This window comes from Eschrichtius robustus, chromosome 1 (assembly GCF_028021215.1).
Source record: "Eschrichtius robustus isolate mEscRob2 chromosome 1, mEscRob2.pri, whole genome shotgun sequence".
Lineage (NCBI taxonomy): Eukaryota > Metazoa > Chordata > Mammalia > Artiodactyla > Eschrichtiidae > Eschrichtius > Eschrichtius robustus.
In genome coordinates, this window is record NC_090824.1 from 127,624,282 (window position 1) to 127,643,968 (window position 19,687).

The 19,687-nt window shown below is 42.1% G+C and overlaps 1 protein-coding gene across 1 annotated transcript in view; it reads left to right on the forward strand.

The window, feature by feature from the left end:
• MAP2K1 (mitogen-activated protein kinase kinase 1) overlaps positions 1-19,687 on the forward strand; it is an 80,570-nt gene that overhangs the window by 709 nt on the left and 60,174 nt on the right. The window lies entirely within an intron of this gene.

Sequence of the window (19,687 nt, forward strand, 5' to 3'; positions counted from 1 at the left end):
ACAGATTGTGCGCCTGACTCAAGACCAGTCAGTGGACCCAACGAGTCGCGATGCCCCCATCCCCACCCCTTTCCCGACCCTTTCAGCCATCCCTGATCTCTGGTCATTTTCCTTCTCCCTAAAAAGTAAAAACCGGTTCATCGCCCGCCCCTACCCAGCTCTTTCCCCCCCAGATCCTCTGCAATTCTGGCCTGTAACCGGGAGAAGGGAGCAGATGTCTTGGAAAAATTAAGATCGCATCTGCGTCTTTGAGACCAACTCGGTGTAGAGTGTGGAGTTGGGACCAGTGAGCAGTCCTCACCTTCCTACCTGACACCTGTGGGCTGGGAGTGCCTAGTTGCGGCCGCTGCCTGGCCAGCGGGGGCGTGTGTACACCGACATCACAGTGGATTTTCGCTTGTCGACTTTGGGGGCTCATTCCTTGGCCTTCCTGGAAACTCTCTTGTCTCGAAGGGAGCGGTTTTTCTTTTCTTCATCTGACTTTTTATTCATTCATTCATTAAACAAATCTCATCAGTGTCTCTCCTGGCTGTTCCTTGCTTGACCGTAAGCCCTAACTTCCGACCTGAGACATGACACCATGGTCTGGGAAATCACACACAAGGTGCTCCATCTCTGCAGCTTCCAGTGTTGCTCACAAACCAGTACTTTGTTTCATTGAACAATGATGCGGCTGTTTCATGGATGTTTCTGAGTTCCCACAACTCTTTTGCGTCCTGGATAAGGGACAAGACTGTCTGAGGGAGAAAGACCCGGCAAGCTGGAGAAATAACCAGAAAAGATTTAGTTCTTAAAAAAAAAAAAAGATTTAGTTCTTAACTCTTACCTGCACACTGGAGACTTTAGGAAGCCAGTTGATGAAATGAATAGATTAGGCTTGGATCTTCTGCCCTTTGGTGATTTCTGTAACCTTCCTTTGACTCTCTCAATTTTAATAGCCTGGGGACCTGTTGGCTTGGTGGCTCTGTCCATCCCTGTAATGATCACAAGGCCAGTGGTGGACAGACCTGTGATGTGAGCTCAACCACATTCCTCAGACAAATTCCTTTCTTTCTGTTTTTTTTTTTTTTAATTAATTAATTTTTGGCTGCATTAGGTCTTAGTTGCTGCGCACGGGCTTTCTCTAGTTGCGGTGAGCGGGGGCTACTCTTTGTTGCGGTGCGGGGGCTTCTCTTCATTGCAGAGCACGGGCTCTAGGCGAGCCGGCTTAGTTGCTCCGCGGCATGTGGGATCTTCCCAGACCAGGGCTCGAACGCTTGTCCCCTGCATTGGCAGGCGGATTCTTAACCACTGCGCCACCAGGGAAGTCCCCAAACTCCTTTCAATACTGTAGTGTCTGTTTTGCATGATATTAACTTGTACAGGTTAGTGGATTACTTTGCAAAGATTGGTTCAGTTTTAGTGTACAGAATTTTATCCCCTTAAAATAGTCTGAAAGCCCCCCAGGGCAGGGAAGGACAGGACAAATTTTGAATGTTGTGGCCTGATCATCGTGCTCCCGTTTGATTTGGAGGAGGGTACTGAGTGGAAGTACCTTCTGTTGTTAATTGTGACACCACTGCTGTGTTCTTGCAAAGGGGAGGAGTTTTGTTATAAGAAAACAATACTGGGAGGAAAAGAAGAAACTCTCCTGGAGTTGGTGGCAGTTACGCTTGGGTGGGACTGGGAGATTCTAAACAGTGGTTAAGAGGTTGGATTCTGGAGTCAGGCTAAGTTTGTGGTTTTGTGACCTGGGACGAATCTCTCTCGGGCTTAGGTTTAGTTTTTTCACCTATGAAAATGGGTCTAATGATAGAACCTATTTAGAGTAGTTGTGAAGATTAAATGAGCTAATAGTAGGAAACCTTCCATGAATGTTACCTGCTGATACCTTTGTTACTGGGTAGAGAAGGCCGAAGGAAGCTTGGTAAGGTAGTTTCCAGTCATGGCGGTGGATATGTGTGTTAAGGTGCCTTAGCTTCTGGATAAACGACTCTCCCTTGCTCAGTTTTCTGTGCCATGTGCACCTACCTCCATGACTCATTGCTGTGTTACAATAGGAGGCATCTTTGTGTAGGCTGTCTGAGACAAACAGGGACTGTTCGCCTATGTTTCCTGCCACTAATAGGGGGAAAGCTGTATACATCTACATCTTTCACCTTTTTCAAGCAAAGCTGATGTACTCATGATTTCTGTGATTAGACCAGGGCACAAATTTGAACATTATCATACAGTGTAAACGAAAGAAAAAAATCCATTGACATTAAAGAACTCTTGGTACTAAATTGGCAAGGTTGCTTCTCTGTGGCTTTCTGGCACCTTGAGACTGGTCTCTAACATAGCACTTACCCCTTTCAGACAGAGCTGGGTTATGTGGGACCTGATGTCTATGCAAGTTCTGGGGGTCCTTGAAGAAAAAAATGCAAAAATATTTCTTCTGCAAGTTTGTAAAAGTATATGAGCATATTGCAAGGGTGCTAAGTTAGAATGAAATAAATTGGAAATAAGGTCATACCATTTCCCTGTTTAAAATGTTTTCATGGTTTCATTGCAGTTAGAATAAAATCCAAACTCCTTATATTGGGCTGTGAGCCTGCTGCTATCCCCCTTCTGCCTGCCCGCCACCCCAACTCTTTAACCACATTTCCTGCTGCTCCTTTCTTCCGTTACACTGATCCTCTTTCACTTCCTCCACGGGATGGTCCATACTCCCTCCAGACCCTTGCACATGCTGTTCCCTTTGCCTGGAATGAATCATCCCTTCCTGTTCCCAAGCTAGGAAGGAAGCAATCTTCACCTCTCTGCATAAATGTCATTTCCTCAGAGATGTTCACAGACCACCTAATCTGAGGTAGGTCTCTCTTTCTCATGTCACCTGATTTTTTTAATGACATTTCTTCACTGTCCACAGTCTTTTTTAGGGTATTTTAAATATTTCTCTCTTCTGTACACCATAAACTATAAGCATAGGACTGCCCTTTTTGGATTCACTGTTCTGTAAGTAGTACCTAGAATAGTACCTGGCACATAATAAGTGCACAAATGTTTGTGGAGTGAATCAGTGAGTGAATGAAATTTCTAATATTTGCACGTGTTTAACAAACCTTTTAATGCCTTTTCATTTTTTTCTCTTATTTTCCCCTTTACTCTCATTCCCCCTTCTCCATTTCCCTTTTTTTCACAGGCACCATCTCACCCACTCTAGGTTATTTAATATATGGTCTTATAATTCCACCCATTTGTTGGCTATATGTGTGCCTTTGGGAGGTATTCAATAGATAGTATCGTTTTGTGTAATTTGAGTGCTGAATGATATTGTACTATTATTCAGCCTTAAAAGAGAAGGGAATCCTGCCATTTGTGACACCATGGATGGACCTGGAGGACAGTATGATAAATGAAATAAGCCAGACACAGAAAGAAAAATACTGCATGATCTCAATTTATGTGTGGAACCTAAAAAAGTGGAATACATAGAAGCAGAGAGTAGATAGTTAGTTAACCAGGGGTGGGGAGGTGGGGGAAATGGGGAGATGTTCGTCAGAGGATACAAAGTTGCAGTTAATAGGAAGAATAAGTCTAGAGATCTAATGCTTAGCATGATTACTACAGTTAATAATACTGTATTGAATACTGGACATTCGCTAAGAGAGTAGATTTTGTGTGTGCTCTTGTCACACACACACAAAATAGTAACTTTGTGAGGGGGTGTGTATGTTGATTAGCATGACTGAAATAATCATTTCACTGTGTGTGTGTATTGAATCATCATGTTGTGCACCTTAATTATATTCATTTTTTATTAAAAATCCTGTTGTGCTATAAATCTACATCAGTTGGGATAGACTAGAAAATCTCAGTAGTTTGACATGCTTGCAGGTCAGTGGGAGGCTCTGTTGATTGGATTCCATCAGGGACTCATGCTGACGGACGCACCATGTCTGAAATATGCTTAATGAAAAGGGAATCTTGTGAACCACATTCTGGCTTTTAAAGTTTCTGCCCAGGAGTGACACATGTCACTTTTGCTCCCATTTTTGTAAAGCAAGTCACATGGCCATGTTGACCTTCAAAGGGGGCAGGGGCCTTCTTGGAAGGAGGATAATCAACAATATTTGAACAGAAGCAATGACCACCCTAAACTTTTATTTCAGTTCCTTTTTTTTTAACCAAACACCATGTTTCTGCGCTCTTTCCATGCTGTTATATGTGTATCTAGTTCATTATTTCTCTTGGTTGCAGAGCAGTCAGTCTTGTGCATGTACCACATTTTACTTATTATTCACCTAGAGAAGACAATTGTGTTGTTTCCAACCCCTTGCTGCCTCAAACAGTGCAGCCATCGCCATCCTTGTACGCGACTCCTTTTGGACTCTTGTAAGAGTTCCCTGTGGAATGTACTCAAAATTGGAATTGCTGAGTCTTAGGGTACCTTGCCTCTCCTTCCATGATAAGGCACATACTTCTTTGTGTTTTAAAGAACGCTTTTAATTTCCACAAGGAGAAACGTGAGCCCTGAGTAGAATTCGTGGTGGCAACGCAAGGTACTTCCCGAGACCTCACTTTTTCTTTGACCTTAGGCAAGTCCTTTGGACTTTCTCTCTTTTAGTTTCCTTATCTGTAGAGTGAGGATGAGAATGGTCTACCAAATCTTTGCCTTAGTGGCCTACAAGGCCCTGCCTGATCAGGTTCTTAGTTTTCCTCCACTGTCCCCTTCACTTATGTGCTCCAACCATGCTGTTCTCTGTGCTGTTCCACAGTCCGTTGGGCACGTTCCTATCTCAGAGCTTTTGCTATTCCCTCTGCCTAGAATTCTCTTCTGCCAAAGACCCACATGACTTGCTCCCTCACTTCCTTCAGACCTCTGCTCAAATGTCTCTTCACAGAGACCATCCCTGATCACTCTAATTATAGCACTCTCTGACATGCTCTACTCCTTTATCTTGCCCTATTTTTCTTCATAGCACTTATCACTAATTAACGTTGCACTGACCATAAGTATTTATCTGCACCTCACCCCGCCCCCACTAAAATGTATGCTTCATGAAGGTGAGGGCTTGATTTGTTCCTTGCTCGGTGAGTAGATCAGTATCTGGCCCATAGAAGGTACTCAGTAGATGTCTGTTGATTAAATGATTGAACCATTCCTACCTTGAAGGAGTATCATGAAGATTAAAAAAGATAACACATACAGAAGTGCTTTGAAGGCCATGTGGTGCTGAATAAACAAGAAGGTGCATTGCTTGGCCTTGGCGGCATCCACAGCTTTTGGATTTGGGGCTGAAACCCTCAGACTTAATTACTGCATTCAGAGCATCGTTCATAGCATCAGCAGTTTCTGCCGGGTTTGTAGGGACACACATCTGTTAGTGTGAAGGTCCTTAAGGAAGGGGACAGAAACATTGAGACAGGTTGTTGTGCTTTTGGGGGATCTCTTATGGCCTTACCTGGGATGTACACCGTGATAACTAGAAGCTTTTGAAGTGGTTTTAACTGATTTTGTAGTTCTGAACTTGGATGCTTCTACTCGTTTGTTGCTGCAATAACTAATACGGGCACAGTCTTTTGAGAACAACTTAAGGTGAAAAGTAGGGCCAGCTGAAGCCCGTGTCCTTGGGAAGAATGTCTCTGCTGTTGTTGCAGCAGGTACAGAAATGGCAAAAAGGTTCATAAAGATGACTTAGCCCAGGGCAAGGAGATGTGTGGGGTGCTTGTTTGAACATAAACACGTACAACATTTTACTTTCACTTACTTATGCATCTTTGAAAGAAAGGGAGAGAATACTTCAGTAGAGCTACCCATCCAGCTCGCTTTTTCTCTGCCTGATTCCCTTATTGTCCTCCCATTGCCCCAGCATACCGCTTCTTACCTCTGTCCGGTCTTGCTCACATGGTTTCCTTTGTCTGGAATGCCCTCCTCCACTTTCCTGTGTGATTTTATGTTTGTCTTGTATTTGCCACCACACTTTCGGTGAGGGGAGGGACCATGACTATCTTGTATACTGATATTTCCCCAGCGTCTAGCCCAGTGCCTGGAATGAATGAATGCTGCCCATCTTACAAGACCTAGCATACAGTTCATCTCCCATGTAGCCTTTTCTGAGTAACTCCATACTATTCTAGGACCTGAGTTCGAGACTTAGTTATGCCACTTCTTAATTGTTGACCTTTGGCATGTCATTTAACTTCACTGAGCCTTGGTTTTCCTCATTAGTAAAGGATGATAATATAACAAACCTGTGAGGGAAGGCGGGCAGGTGAGCATCATCCAAAATAATGTGTATGAAAGCACTTTATGATTGTTGGAATGCTATCCAAATGGGAAGTGTAGTTAGTGGTGCCCGCTTTGGTTTCTTCTTTCTCAGCTGACTATTACCTTTTGTTCTTAATACCAAATTGCAAATGTTGATAAATCATGTTGATTTGGACATTTTATATGCTGCCTGTTCTTTAAAGTTTAACCCAAACCTGCATCTAATCAAGCCTTGAGATCTAACTTCCTGTTTACAGCAAATACAGGGACGGAGAAACAAATTAAATGATACCAGGAGGAAACAAGCATACCAATTCAGGATGTGGAACATTCTCGAAGACAACTGACCCAGTCTCTTTAAAAAGTCAGTGTCATGGGGGAAAAGTAGGGGAGTGGTGCTGTTTGAGAATTAAGAGACTAAGGAGACATGTCAACCAAATGTAATGCATGAACCTTGGTTAGGTACTGAATCAAAAAATGCGATAGCTGTAAAATGAATTCTTGGGACAATTAGGGAAATTTGAGTAGAGAATTATGGTTAATTTTTTAGATGTAATAATGGTATGATTATGTAGGAGAATGTTGTTGTTCATGGTTGATATGTGAAACTTACTTTGAAATGGTTCAGGAAAAAAATACACACACCCACATGGTAGATAAAGCAAACAGGGCAAAATTGTTCACAGTCGTTTAGTTGGTTAGTGTATGAGTTTCACTGTTCTATTCTTTCCATATTTCTGTGTTTGAAAAAATTCATAATAAATTTTTTTAAAAAATAAATTTATTTATTTATTTATTTTTGGCTGCGGTGGGTTTTCGTTGCTGGGTGAGGGCTTCCTCTAGTTGCGGCTAGTGGGGGCTGCTCTTCGTTGCAGTGCACGGGCTTCTTACTGTGGTGGTTTGTCTTGTTGCGGAGCACGGGCTCTAAGCGCGCAGGCTTCAGTAGTTGGGGCACGCGGGCTCAGTAGTTGTGGCTTGCGGGCTTTAGAGCGCAGGCTCAGTAGTTGTAGCGCATGGGGTTAGTTGCTCCGCGGCATGTGGGATCTTCCCGGACCAGGGCTCGAACCTGTGTCCCCTGCGTTGGCAGGCGGATTCTTAACCACTGCGCCACTAGGGGAGTCCCCATAATAAAATTTTTAAAAGTACCCAAGGATTAAAATTCATCCTAAGCCTTATGCCCCTTTTAATGTTAACTCACATTTTCTCCCTCCCCTTTTGTATTCTGGCCTATATTGTGTAACAAACATCACATTAAATACGATATCATTTTGAAGTCATATGCTTTCTTATTCTCTAAATGTTCCTTATGTGTCTTTTTTTCATTAATTTGATTATTTGGGACCATACCTTTTTGAACCCCTGGGTCTACATCACTACACTCTTAATATAGTAAATCATTATTGGTAGATTGGAAAAAAACAAAATAATGTTTAAACAAAACAAACCACCACCAACAAAAATCCCTTGCGAGCTTCCCTCAGTCTGAATTGGTAGTTAGTTCTACCACATGCATAGGAAGCACAGGTCAAGCAATGGTGAATCTTTCTGACATGTTGAGAAAACCTGGAGAACCCACAGACTGGGAAGAAGATGAGGTGAGCCTGAGAAGAAAGCTTAGCGTCCCAGTTTTGTTTCTTTTATTCCCTTCCAGAAGTTGCCAGTTTTGATAAAATCATCTTGGTCTCTTTTGGCCACTTGATTGTGTTTTTTCTTCATGTCCTGTTCTTTGCCTGAAAGCCCATGAGAGCTGTTTGAAGGCTCACATACCTGTTTGCTAAGTTAACACTTCCCAGAATGAATTGCATTTTTGTTTTTAAAAGAGCAGGTGTTTTCTGAATCCTGGTGCAGGGCCTACTGCTAAAAATGCTGATCTCTGCCTCTCATTTCTTGGTGAAGCTCCCAGGGGTATCCTGCTTTGAGTCAGATTAAGAAGGGGGTTGAAGAAAAATCGGACAAAGGTAGAGTGATTTCTTTTCCCCCCAACTCCTTTTTGCATATTTGCCTGCTCAAGTACAACTTTAAAAGAAAATTGAATGTATCAACATCTTTTTAAAGAAAGAACCTCAGACATTAAATTTTCCAGTTTAACTTTTGGTTATTCCATTATTTTTATATATAGATAGCTGTGATCAGTTGATGGGTCTCTCCTCCCCCTCATTTTTACACATAGACATAATTCTAATGCTTGTCACTTATTTTTGGCTAAAGAATAGAATTTGATAGGATTTGGCTTCACAAATGACACTTTGTTGATTAGGTGGCTTTCAAAATTTTATTATTTATTGTCACTCTTATGAATGTTTTAAACCCATTTGTTTTGTTCTTTGAGATTAATTCATACACAGAATCAGAGGCAATGAACCATGTTACCACTTTTGTTACATATTAACCGAATATGTTCCATAAAGAGACAGAAGCAATTTACAATGTATGTTTGAACTGGTCCCTCAAGCTTCAGGAAGTTGGCATATTTTTTTTTGAAGTTTAGTGATTTTTTTTTTTTTTTTACAGGGGGAGGACATGTTACAAGCAAATGATCCTCATTTCAGTCCCTTCTTTTTCTTTTTTTTCTAAATAAATTTATTTATTTATTTATTTTTGGCTGTGTTGGGTCTTCGTTGCTGTGCGCGGGCTTTCTCTGGTTGTGGTGAGCGGGCGCTACTCTTTGTTGCGGTGCGTGGGCTTCCCATTGTGGCTTCTCTTGTTGCGGAGCACGTGCTCTAGGCGCGCAGGCGTCAGTAGTTGTGGCACATGGGCTCAGTAGTTGTGGCTCGTGGGCTCTAGAGCTCAGGCTCAGTAGTTGTGACGCATGAGCTTAGTTGCTCCACGGCATGTGGGATCTTCCTGGGCTGGAGCTTGAACCCGTGTGCCCTGCATTGGCAGGCAGGCTCTTAACCACTGCACCACCAGGGAAGCCTTAGTGATTTTTTTTTTGATAGTTTAATAGGACTCCTCCTCAGTCTGCTTTAATTGTTTGCCAGTCTGTATTTTTGAAATGGGATTATTTTCTGTATTTCATCGATTCAATCTAAACTAATATTTAATGAATGCTTAGCAAATGTAATTTGCTATGCTGGATGCTGTAGGTGGTAAGATTGTCTTTGTCTCCAAGGATCTTAAAATCTCATATGGGAGAGGAGGGAGAGGTTGCAAGGACACAAGAAGAAGGAAACAGATGGCAGCAGAGTAAGAAAAGTGCCCCAGGAGAAGAGGTACAAAGAAAGTACTGTCAGAGATCATTGAGAGGAGGAAGAACGCACATCCAGTGGGGACGATTAGGAGAGCCTTCACAGAGGAGATGACATTTGAGCTGGGTCTTGAAGGATGGCTAGGATTTCCATGGGAATGGGGGAGGGGGGGCATGGCAGGAAGAGAGCTCAGGATGAGCAACTTCACACAAGTGGGAAAGCTTGGGATGTGTGGAGGAGCCGGCAAGTAGTTTAGTGTGCTGGGTGCATCGCTGCGGGTAGCAGGAGATGAAGCTGGAGAGGTAGGTGGGATGGTTTTGTGGTACCAGCTGAACATTTTGAAAAGTTTCACGCAAACTTTTCTTCTCCTCTGACCGTTCTTTAATAGATACGTCTATATAGCTTTGATGTGCTTTGTATTTTATTTATTTTTTGTTAGTTCGTGTCTTTTATTAGCCAGTACACAGTTACTTGTCTTCTGGTTTGTTGAAGCAATAGATCAGTGTGCTTTGTATTTTAAAGTTTTATAAATTATGTGGCTACTACATTGTCCCACTGCGATGTTTTCCTTTTATATTGTATTACTTAGGAAAAAATATTTTTTTATTTTGCAAGGCATGCCTTTTGTATGGTATAGCCTACTTTTCTTTAGTATTTAGACATCTGTCATCATTTCATAACTAATAGGAGTATGGGGCTTCATTTTCTTCTAGACTTTTCTGCCCCTTATGTGGTCCCATCTAGGATTAATTAATGTTCTTGGTGTGAGGTATGGGTCTATGTTAATTTTTCTACATAGTGAGTTCTAATATCTTCATGGAGTTTATTAAATAGGATTTTTATCTGTTGTATTTTCAGGTTTACTTTTATTTGGTCTTTATGGTATTTTTATCTCTTTCTAAAATTTCCTTTTAACTCTTATGTAGTTTTGATAGTCTTTTTTTTTTTCCCTTTTCTTAAATTGGGTAGGGTTAAAGAAAACTTTAAGAATTGTCATGGTTTATCTTTCCATTTATTAATGTCTCCTCCTCTTTTACTGTTATGGTTTTATAGTTTCTTTTGAATAACTCTCTTGTGTCCTAAGTTAATGTTTCAAATACCTAACGTTTTGATGCTGTTGTGATTGAACATTTTTAAATTTGTGTTTTCCATCTTGACTGTGGTTTGATTTGTATGAATTGTTTATATCCTGCAGCTTTTTAAAATTCACCTATTATATCTAGTAATTTTTTTTTTTTTTTGGCTGCACTGCGCGGCATGCAGGATCTTAGTTCCCCAACCAGGGATGGAACCCATGCCCCCTGCAGTGGAAACACAGAGTCTTAACCACTGGACCGCCAGGGAAGTCCCATATATCTAGTAATTTTTTGATTGAATATCAGTATTTCTAGATTTACTAGTGTCATCTGCAAAACATAACTTAATTCTTCTCTCTCAATACCATTTCTATTTTATAGCCATCTCAGCTTGCATTGCTCTCAATAGCAGTTCTCATGTCCCAGGGGACCACTTTTAAGTATAATGAGGCTTCCCAGGGACCTTCTGGGCCAGGGGCTTTTCTGCTCTCTCCAAGGAGTCATGAAAATAGGAAGCAGCCGCCCAGCTTTATAGAAGCAGAGCCTGTTAGGGCTGGATGGGACCTTACAGGTCCTCCAGCCCTCTGACTCCTTTTGCAAGATGAGGAAACCAGACCGGGGTGGGGGGGTGGGGTGGGGGTGGGGGGGGTGGAGGGAGCAGCGGGGAGAACTTGCTGGGAGTTCACACAGTTGGAGTGGAAGAAGGTGCTTGAACTTTTATCCCAGCTCAGACATATTTTCACTTGGGATGCTTACTTGGTTTGAAAATTTTCCAAGTTTACCCAACACTGAATTTTGGTAACTTTACCCAGTATTCTTAAAAAATTTTAAAAACCTCTTTTCAAGTAATAATCAGAAACACTGGAAAAGGCTATCCCTCTATATCACCACTCTCCTAAGGTGTTTGAGGGAAAAGGGAATGAGGAAATGGGGGAAGGAAAGGGTATTTTATTTTAGTCCAGGATCCTTAGTAGGAAGGCCTATTTTTAAGCTTCATAATGTCAGTTTTTAAAGCAGTGGTTTTCAAAATAACCACAGACAAAAGTCCCTGTGAAATGATCACCTTGACCTATTTTGAGTTTACCTGTTATCAAGAAAGGTTCAGAATTTCAAATGCTCTTAAGTGCATTTACTTTTCAGAAAAAGTGGAACAATTGAGTTGAGTGAATGATCCACATGAGTTCCAGATTCCAGTCAAATCTCGAAATTTGGGGAGTTGTGAGGAGAAGACAAGACTAATCAATCACATTGTCATACTTACAGGTTGTCTGGATCCAGGTTCATTACGTTTCTTTATTGAGTTATAACTTACATATCCAGGTTATTTTTTAAAAATTAGATTAGACCCTCACCACATTTGAGAGTTCAGAGTCAAAATTATTTGCCCTGTTTGATTTCATATCATCCTTCAGTAAATAATCCTTCAAGAATGTCCTTGTTGGGGGAGGCCTCAGAAGTTAGCAGGAATTCCAAGCTAACTGTAAACCTTTTGTCTAATGGCTTACTCAAATCCAGATCGAAATCCTACCAAAATGCTAGCCTGTATTTCAGCTCTTCTCTCTCTCTCTCTCTGAGTCTGTGGAATGCTAGAAAAACAAGAAGAAGAGGGTAGTTTAACATCCCAATAATTATTAACAATAGAAAATATATTCTGCTTATCTTAGGCATCCATTTATGTCCACTGATAAAACGTGGACACTGGAGCCACGGAAAAGTTCTATTCACCAAAGGAAGGACCAGCGGAACATTTGGACCAGGTTCATAGCACATTATATTAGTTTAGATAGTGCAACACTTTTATTATTTTACTAAAACACTCCTTTGAAATATAGTCTTTTGCCTTGTTTTATTTTGGTAATTAAACTAACGCTGGGTTAGCCACAAATGTAGCTTGCTGCATTTTTATTTCTGAGTATTCTAAATCACTGAGCAATTATTAAAAAAAAGTCTTAAAGCATTTATAAATAAAAGGCTATAAAATATTGACTAGGGGAAGTCAAGGGGAGAGTTAGCGAGGAAAGTACCAGAAACCACTAACAGGTGTTTTGGCTGCACTGAACAAAGTTTCAGCTTGATAGGCAATCAGGGGGAAGGGTTTTGTGAATTCCTGAAATGTGAGGTGGTGTGTGAGGTGGAGGGGACACAGGGTAAGCGGAAATCAGCAGTTCCGGAGGCACAGAGGACTTGGGTACTGGAGGCGCGCCCCTAGCTGAGGATCTGGAACAATTCCTGAGCAAGTGGCTTTCTTGAAAGACAAGCGCTTTATTTGTAGGACCCAGGCGTGGGGTAATAAAGTATGGGTCCTAGATCAGGAAGGAACAGTAGGATGAAGGCAAAAGACATGAAACTTATCCCTGAAGGACATCATAACTGGAAAAATTACCGTTTATTGAGGGCGTATCTGATCTATTTTCATCCATTGTCTTGAATTTGCACTAAAAATCTGCAAGAAAGTTCATAATATTCTATTGTACAGATAAGGAAAATGAAGTTTAGGGAAGTTAAGTAATTTGCACAAGGTTGCATAACTAGTAAGTGGTGGAACTAAGTTTAGAACCCAGGTCTGTCCTTCTCTAACACCCATGCTTTTCCCACATAGCCCTCCAAAGATTGCATAAAATGCTGAAGGTCTTCTTAGAGCTACAGTCACCAGAACTATAGCCACTAGCCATATGTAGCTATTTAAATTTTAATGAATTAAAGTTAAATAAAGTTAAGAATCAGTTCCTCATTTACACTAGCCACACTTTGAGGACTCAGTGGCCATGTGTGGCTTGTGTTTACTGTATTGGACAGAGCAGATTACAGCATTTTCATCATTGCAGAAAATTCTATTAGCATCTAGAAGTCATCCAGTTTTACTCTTTTATTATTTTTGCCCCTTTATTCTGCAAAGGAGAATATGAAGGACAAAGGAAGGAAGTAGCTTGTTCAGTGTCATACATTTAATTAATCCAGGCCTTTGGACTTGTTGCCTGGTGGCTTTTCCTATGTTCCACCCTCTTCCTTAAAAAAAATTAGCAGAATAGAGATGTGCAAAAGGAGTGACTCTTACTCTCTGAGCTTTGCCTGGCCTTCAAACTAGATTATTCCTCCCAAAGTACAGTCCTGAGTTTTCCCAATTTCAAAGGGCATGTTATGATTAGTTTCCGCCAGGGAAATGAAGGATGTTTGTTGGAAAGGAATTCCATGCTTAATGTATGAAATAGCACTTTGATTCCCATGGTTCTTTCTCTGCCTTCCTACCAAGAACTTTGTAATTGAACTTGCAGCTGCCAACCATTTGTCTTCCAAACAAGGCCAACTTCAAAACAGTTCAAATGACAGAGGTATATATACTTTGAATGCCAGCAGCTGCTTGTTATTTGCTGTTTATTCCAATGACATTTGTGTTAGGGTCAAATAGATTTAGATTATGACCAGAATTACAACCATAGATTTCTAACTTGTATGTTTAGAAGATTAAGATGTATTAACATTCATTTAACTGATATTTAGTACATATCTAATATATACCAGGCACTGGGCTGAGAGATGGACAAAAAGAAGTTTTGCTGAAAATTGGAAAAGATGCCAATGTTATTATGACTGAGTTGAATGCATTTTAAATTTTCTGAGTTTTATTGTCAGTATTTGCTATCCACATATCTACTATTTAGTCCTAAAATTCAGTAAAAGCTCCAGTTTGGATCATAGCTTTGAAGTAAAGTGAGGAATCACATGGGAATGTCCTTTTAGTGGATGCTATTAAAGACATTTAAATTATACACTCCAGTGTTTAAATGATAGTCTAAAGTGTATGTGTGTGTGCTTGGGGGATGGGCATGTGGGAACAAAACCAAGGCATTGTGCTGGGGTAATATTTTTAGGAAGCCTAAATGTGATGTTTGATTTCAGTCTGACTCATGGCTTAGAAAGTTGTCTTTCAGAAACTGAGAAATGAAAGTTTTGGGCTTTATCCTATAGAAGTGTTAAAGTCACGTGCATGAGTATGCTCAGAGAGATTAAAAGCAAATCTGAATGTTGGCAGGGTGTCCAGGAGAGTGCCTGTCTTCCCTGAGAGTGCAAAGGTAGGGGCAGTGAGGACTTTAAAGATGGTGGGGACAGCTGGAAGGGATCCCAGCGGGCATTGACATCTGGTCTTTCTGTCTGAGATCATAGGGGCAGGCGGGCGGGGGAGGCAGAGCACCGCAGAGCACCCAGAGGTCTTCCTGTATTGTTTTTTAGAGTAGGGTCTAATTTCTAGAAAGTTTTCATATCCTTGAGTCTGTCTCCACATCTGTAAAATGGGCACAACAACCCCTACCCAGCAGAAAGGATTCATATGTGTGTATAAACTGCTTTTGATGATTAACTGGACTCATGATAAGGGCAGGACTAGATTCCCAGCCCAGGGTGCCTTATTTTCTATCAGGCGAGAAGGAGAGAAAATTCCCACCTCCCAAAGAACTTCCAGTGATGAGGCTCTTCAGCTGTTCTTTATCCACACAGACTTAGAATAGAGACAATGCCGGGCATACTTGCAATTTCTGGGGATGTGCAGGAAGCAAAAGAATTATTTTCAGTGAAACAGGAGGCTGCAAAAGGTGCCTAGGAAACAACTGCCGCAGTACAGCCTAATATAGACTCCTCCCAGCTTCTCTAGGCCGCCATCTGCCCGGCAGGCACCACCCAGGAAGCTCAGCCTTCTTCTCCAAGAGTTTAAAGAGGATTTCCTGGGCTGCACGTGTGTGTGTGTGTGTGTCTGTGTGTGTGTGTGTGTAGGAATAGGGAGGGGTAGTCACTGACATAAAGGGAAGGTAACACTCCCTTCCTGTGGCACAAACCAGATGTTGAGGGTCAGTTCCAGGTAGATCTAGGATTCAACTTCTCCTTCATATTTCTTCCAAACATCTTCCTCAGTGGGCCCTGGCCTCTGCTCAGACTGTGTCTTCTACTGGGGATTCCCTTCTCCACCTTCAGTGCATGATGAAATCCTAATCTTGTTCAATTTATAGGTCAGCTCTTCTGTAAATCCATCACAGACTTGTCTTCCACCCCACTCCAGGTAGCAGTCATCTACTCCACCTTCCAGGGCACTCTGTACATATCCCGTCATGTGTTACTTGTTTGCATATCTCTGTCCAGTTGGACTGGACTTGAGGAAGCCTGGGACCGGGTCCTATTCATCATTATCTCCAGTGCACGTCATGTTCCCTAGCATCTGGTTTGGTAAAATTTTGTTGAACGACTTAAGCCTTGAGACGGCAGAGGGCAGAAGATGCTCCTCTCCCAAGGTCGAGACTCTGCTGATCCCTGTGAAGTCTGACTTTGACTTAATGAGTGGTTGACTCTTTTCAGTTTATAATATCTTGGCACAAGAGGGTCACAGTGTTGGTGGTAATCATAGCATTTGTTCTGCTAGGCTCTGTGTACTCTTTATTGTTTTTACATCTGTTTATTTCCTCATTCAACCACATGAGGCAGGCGGGATGTGTGTTATCTCTACCCAGTAGATGAGGAAACTGATCCTGGTTAAGGGCCGTGTGTGTCACCCAGGCAGTTAAGTGCCTGTAGTCCTTTGTACTGCCTTTTCAGTCAATAGTCCCTTCCTAGCCCAGTGGGGAAACTGGCGGTGACATTCTGTGGTGTTCCCTCAGCCCCATGCCTGGCACAGAGGAAGGCTCAGGGGATGTCTGGGGCCGGATGGATTGGCAAGCCTCTTTTGCATGCTGAGCTGAACACTTATCCCCAGCAACTGCTGGGCTCTTTGATGGATGTGTGACATTGGTGACTGAATATACACGGCACCTGTGGCTTTTCACACTCTCCCCCCACGCCTCTCCAGGGATTGGGATAGGACAGATGGCCACAGACACAAGATTCTCAGCTCTGCATCCTCTCTGCAAATCACATTTGGGGAAAAGTTAAGTTTGTGCAGTAATACAATTTCAGTAACATGGTTTCATACTGCTGGTAAGTACTTTAACACTCTGGATAAATCACACTTCAGCAGAACTCATTTGGGAAAAGAGTTTAATTTCACTGTAGGTGGCTGTGATTCCCACCCACCAGCCCTCCCGCCCGCCCCCCCCCCCCCCCCAATAAATCTAGGCTGATAAGGTGAACGCAGCACTACGCCAGGCTATTTCCAGACCCAGGATAGCATTATGTTATATTAATCATCCTTTTCACCACCAACACCTTTCATTCCTTCTCCCCCAAGCACAGCCACCTGTCTGTCCTTATATGTTAAATGTGGAAAAGATTTTGGTATTTCAGTCTCCTGGATGTGTTGTGAAGAGATTTGAGGTCCAGAGAGGCTGGGAAGCTCACTTGGTGTTGTACAGCTGGCGAAGACCTGAATCGAGATCCGAGGCCCCTGACTACTCTTGAGAGTGGGGCTGTTTTCTGGCCTGTCCCAATGCCTGCGCTTCGATCTGTCTTACAAGTAGGGCAGAGTCTGTATGTTCAGTTTAAAATGAATAAAGGTGATCAGTTGCTCATTGTTAAAGGCCCCCAGCACAGGGTGAGTTCATTTCCTGTTGACCCTCACAGCCTCTCTTGACATATCTTTGGTAACAGCAACTAAAGTCTTGACAGATTTCTGTAGAGTCAGTGCAGCCTAGGGGTAACCCTGTGTGGTTTTGACTAATAGGATTTAACTTTCAGGAAAAAAAGAAAAAGAGGGAAGGATGAGAAGTATATGTGGAGGGAGAGAAAAAACTATTGTTAATTTTTCTCTTCATGGTATACCTTTTGGCTCTTTGGCTCTAGAAATCATCTGATTTTGATGTTTCAAATATGGCGAATAGATACATAATCCAAAGTCAGGTGTTCAGACTGCTGAAGATTAGTAAAATGTAACAGTAGGTCCAAGTCTGGAGCGTGAAAGAAATAATACTCCTCATTTGTCATAGAAGCTTCGGTGTTCTACATCTCCTGCCAAGCGGACTCGGGGACGCTTGGGAGCTCAGCAATTGGTGTGCCGTCAACTGGTCTCCGGTCCTCCCTTGTTAGGGGTGGGCCTGTTGTCTGAGTGGGTATTTTTGGGAGGGGCACACATGCCTGGCCAGCCAGAGGGGCCAGTTGACCTGCACTGGATGATGTGTCTAGCAGGAAGCCCAGCTGTAACAGCAGAAGATAACAGTTCTCTGCATAGGATTCACTTGTAGTAGGTGGTCAGTGTTTATTGATTTCTTGACTTAAAAATATATCTGTATCTTCCTCTATTTTCTTTACTACGAAGATCTCAAGTCTCTTTAATTTAGGGGAAGAAAGGAGCTAATGATGCCCTGCTCCTCTTTTGATACCATGACGCGCTCCCCCACAGATACAAACTCTGTTCTGGCTCTTAGTGGGTGCTCCTTGCTCTGCAGGAGTGTGATCTGCAGAGGCAGACAGCTGAGGTTGGAGTCCTGGCTCCACCCCTAAATTGTTGTGTCGATTGGGCTCATTACTTAACCTCTGTCACCTAATTTTATTGCCTATGTTTGGGAGGCTACCCCTCCTTGAAGGGTGAAGTCAGATATTATTTCGACCATGAAAGTTTGCATGGTCTCCCTTGGAAAAGCTCCAGTGGGACTGTCCATGAACTACTCAGGAGACAAACCACTTGGGGGTGTGTGTATGTGTGGTGATCTTCACACATATCTGTTGTGTTTTACCACCTGCACTGTGAGCTTCTGGAGATCAGGAGTTCAGTCTTGATGCCCCATCTTTAGCCCAGGCCTGGTGCGTAGTAGGTTGTCTCTAAACATGGAATGAATGAATGTCGGTGTTAGCTTACAGAGCTCATGTGGGACAGGAGATTGGCTCCACTGGGCTTTCACTGATATCAAATGCAGTGTTATGTGCATTGAGTTTCTTGATACCTGTGCTTGAATCATTTCTACTTTTTGTCCTTTTTAACTGATTAAGCAAAGCTGAGCTAGTTGGAGCCCCCAGATAGGACCAAGAGATGTGGCCTCTGCCTGACTCTGTTGTAGGTAAAGTGCTTAATTCCAAGCCAGCACAAAGAAAGTTGGGAGTATTAATTATCTGATCAAATAGAGTCTAGTTACTAGACTGTAAATGATGATGGTGGGCAGGGATGTCATAAATGTCCTAGGGTCTGGGGGCCTGAAGGAGTTAAAGCTCCTCTCAGAATAGCCCAGGCAGCTCCTAGGAAGTAGCTTCTGAGGCAGGATGTGGCAAACCAGTGAGTAAATGAGAGCCATTCTCCTTTGGAATAAAAGGAAGTGGGTGGGGAGAAGTGAAGAGGAAGAGCCTGGTGGACAAATCTTTTTTATCTTCTGCAGTAAGAACATGCTTCTCTTTTGAATGCCAGGCAGAGCCTGCAGAATTTTAACCTAAAGTGACCAAGATCCAAAGAATGCTTAACAAGGCTGGTTTTGCAGTTGTCTTGTTTTTCTCCACAGCTAATAACTCAAGTTTAATGTGCAGTGGAGTACTATCTTAGTAGATTTTGTTTTCTAATCTTAGTCATTGGCGTATTCTTTAATGCTCTTTGAGGATTCACAATTAATGTGAGGTGTCATCCACAGTCACACTCTTTTTTAACCAAGAATAAGTTAGAAGGAAGGTATTTTTGTTTGTTTGTTTTAGAAAAAGTGTCTTGTTAACGTGTTCAGCTATTTGTTTCAGAACACACTCTCACTGTGTTCGTAACAGTCTTTTGTAACACAGGACAAGAGGATGCTTCCATTTAATGCACGTGAGAGGTCTTGTTCAAGGATGGAGGGCTCCAGACCCGGGTTAATTCCACAATCTTGGTATCTTTTGTTAAGAGCATGGTTATAGATTGGAGGCAAATTATTGACAGAGGGTGCAACTTTGCAAATAAAAATAGCCCTCAGGAATTCAGTAATGCGTATATGAAATGAAATAGGTGAACTGAATTTGTTGAGTTTCAAGCATCACTGGAAAAGCAACCATCATTTATAAATGTATTGCATAGATAGCAATAATGTAAGTCAGTGTTGGGTTCAGGAATTGGCTCCAGGACTGTGGTTTGTTATGAGAGAAACACTTCTGTCCTTACAGTGAGCTGGTATGCGTGATGGACTGGATTTGACTTTACTGTCAAAGGCTTCTATGAGCCGGTCTTTGGACCAGGTAATGAGAGGTTAATTATCTAAAAGAGAACTCCCCGCTGGACTTTCAAGGATCTGGAAAGCTGAACTCAGCAGTTTTTAGACTTCAGATTTCTA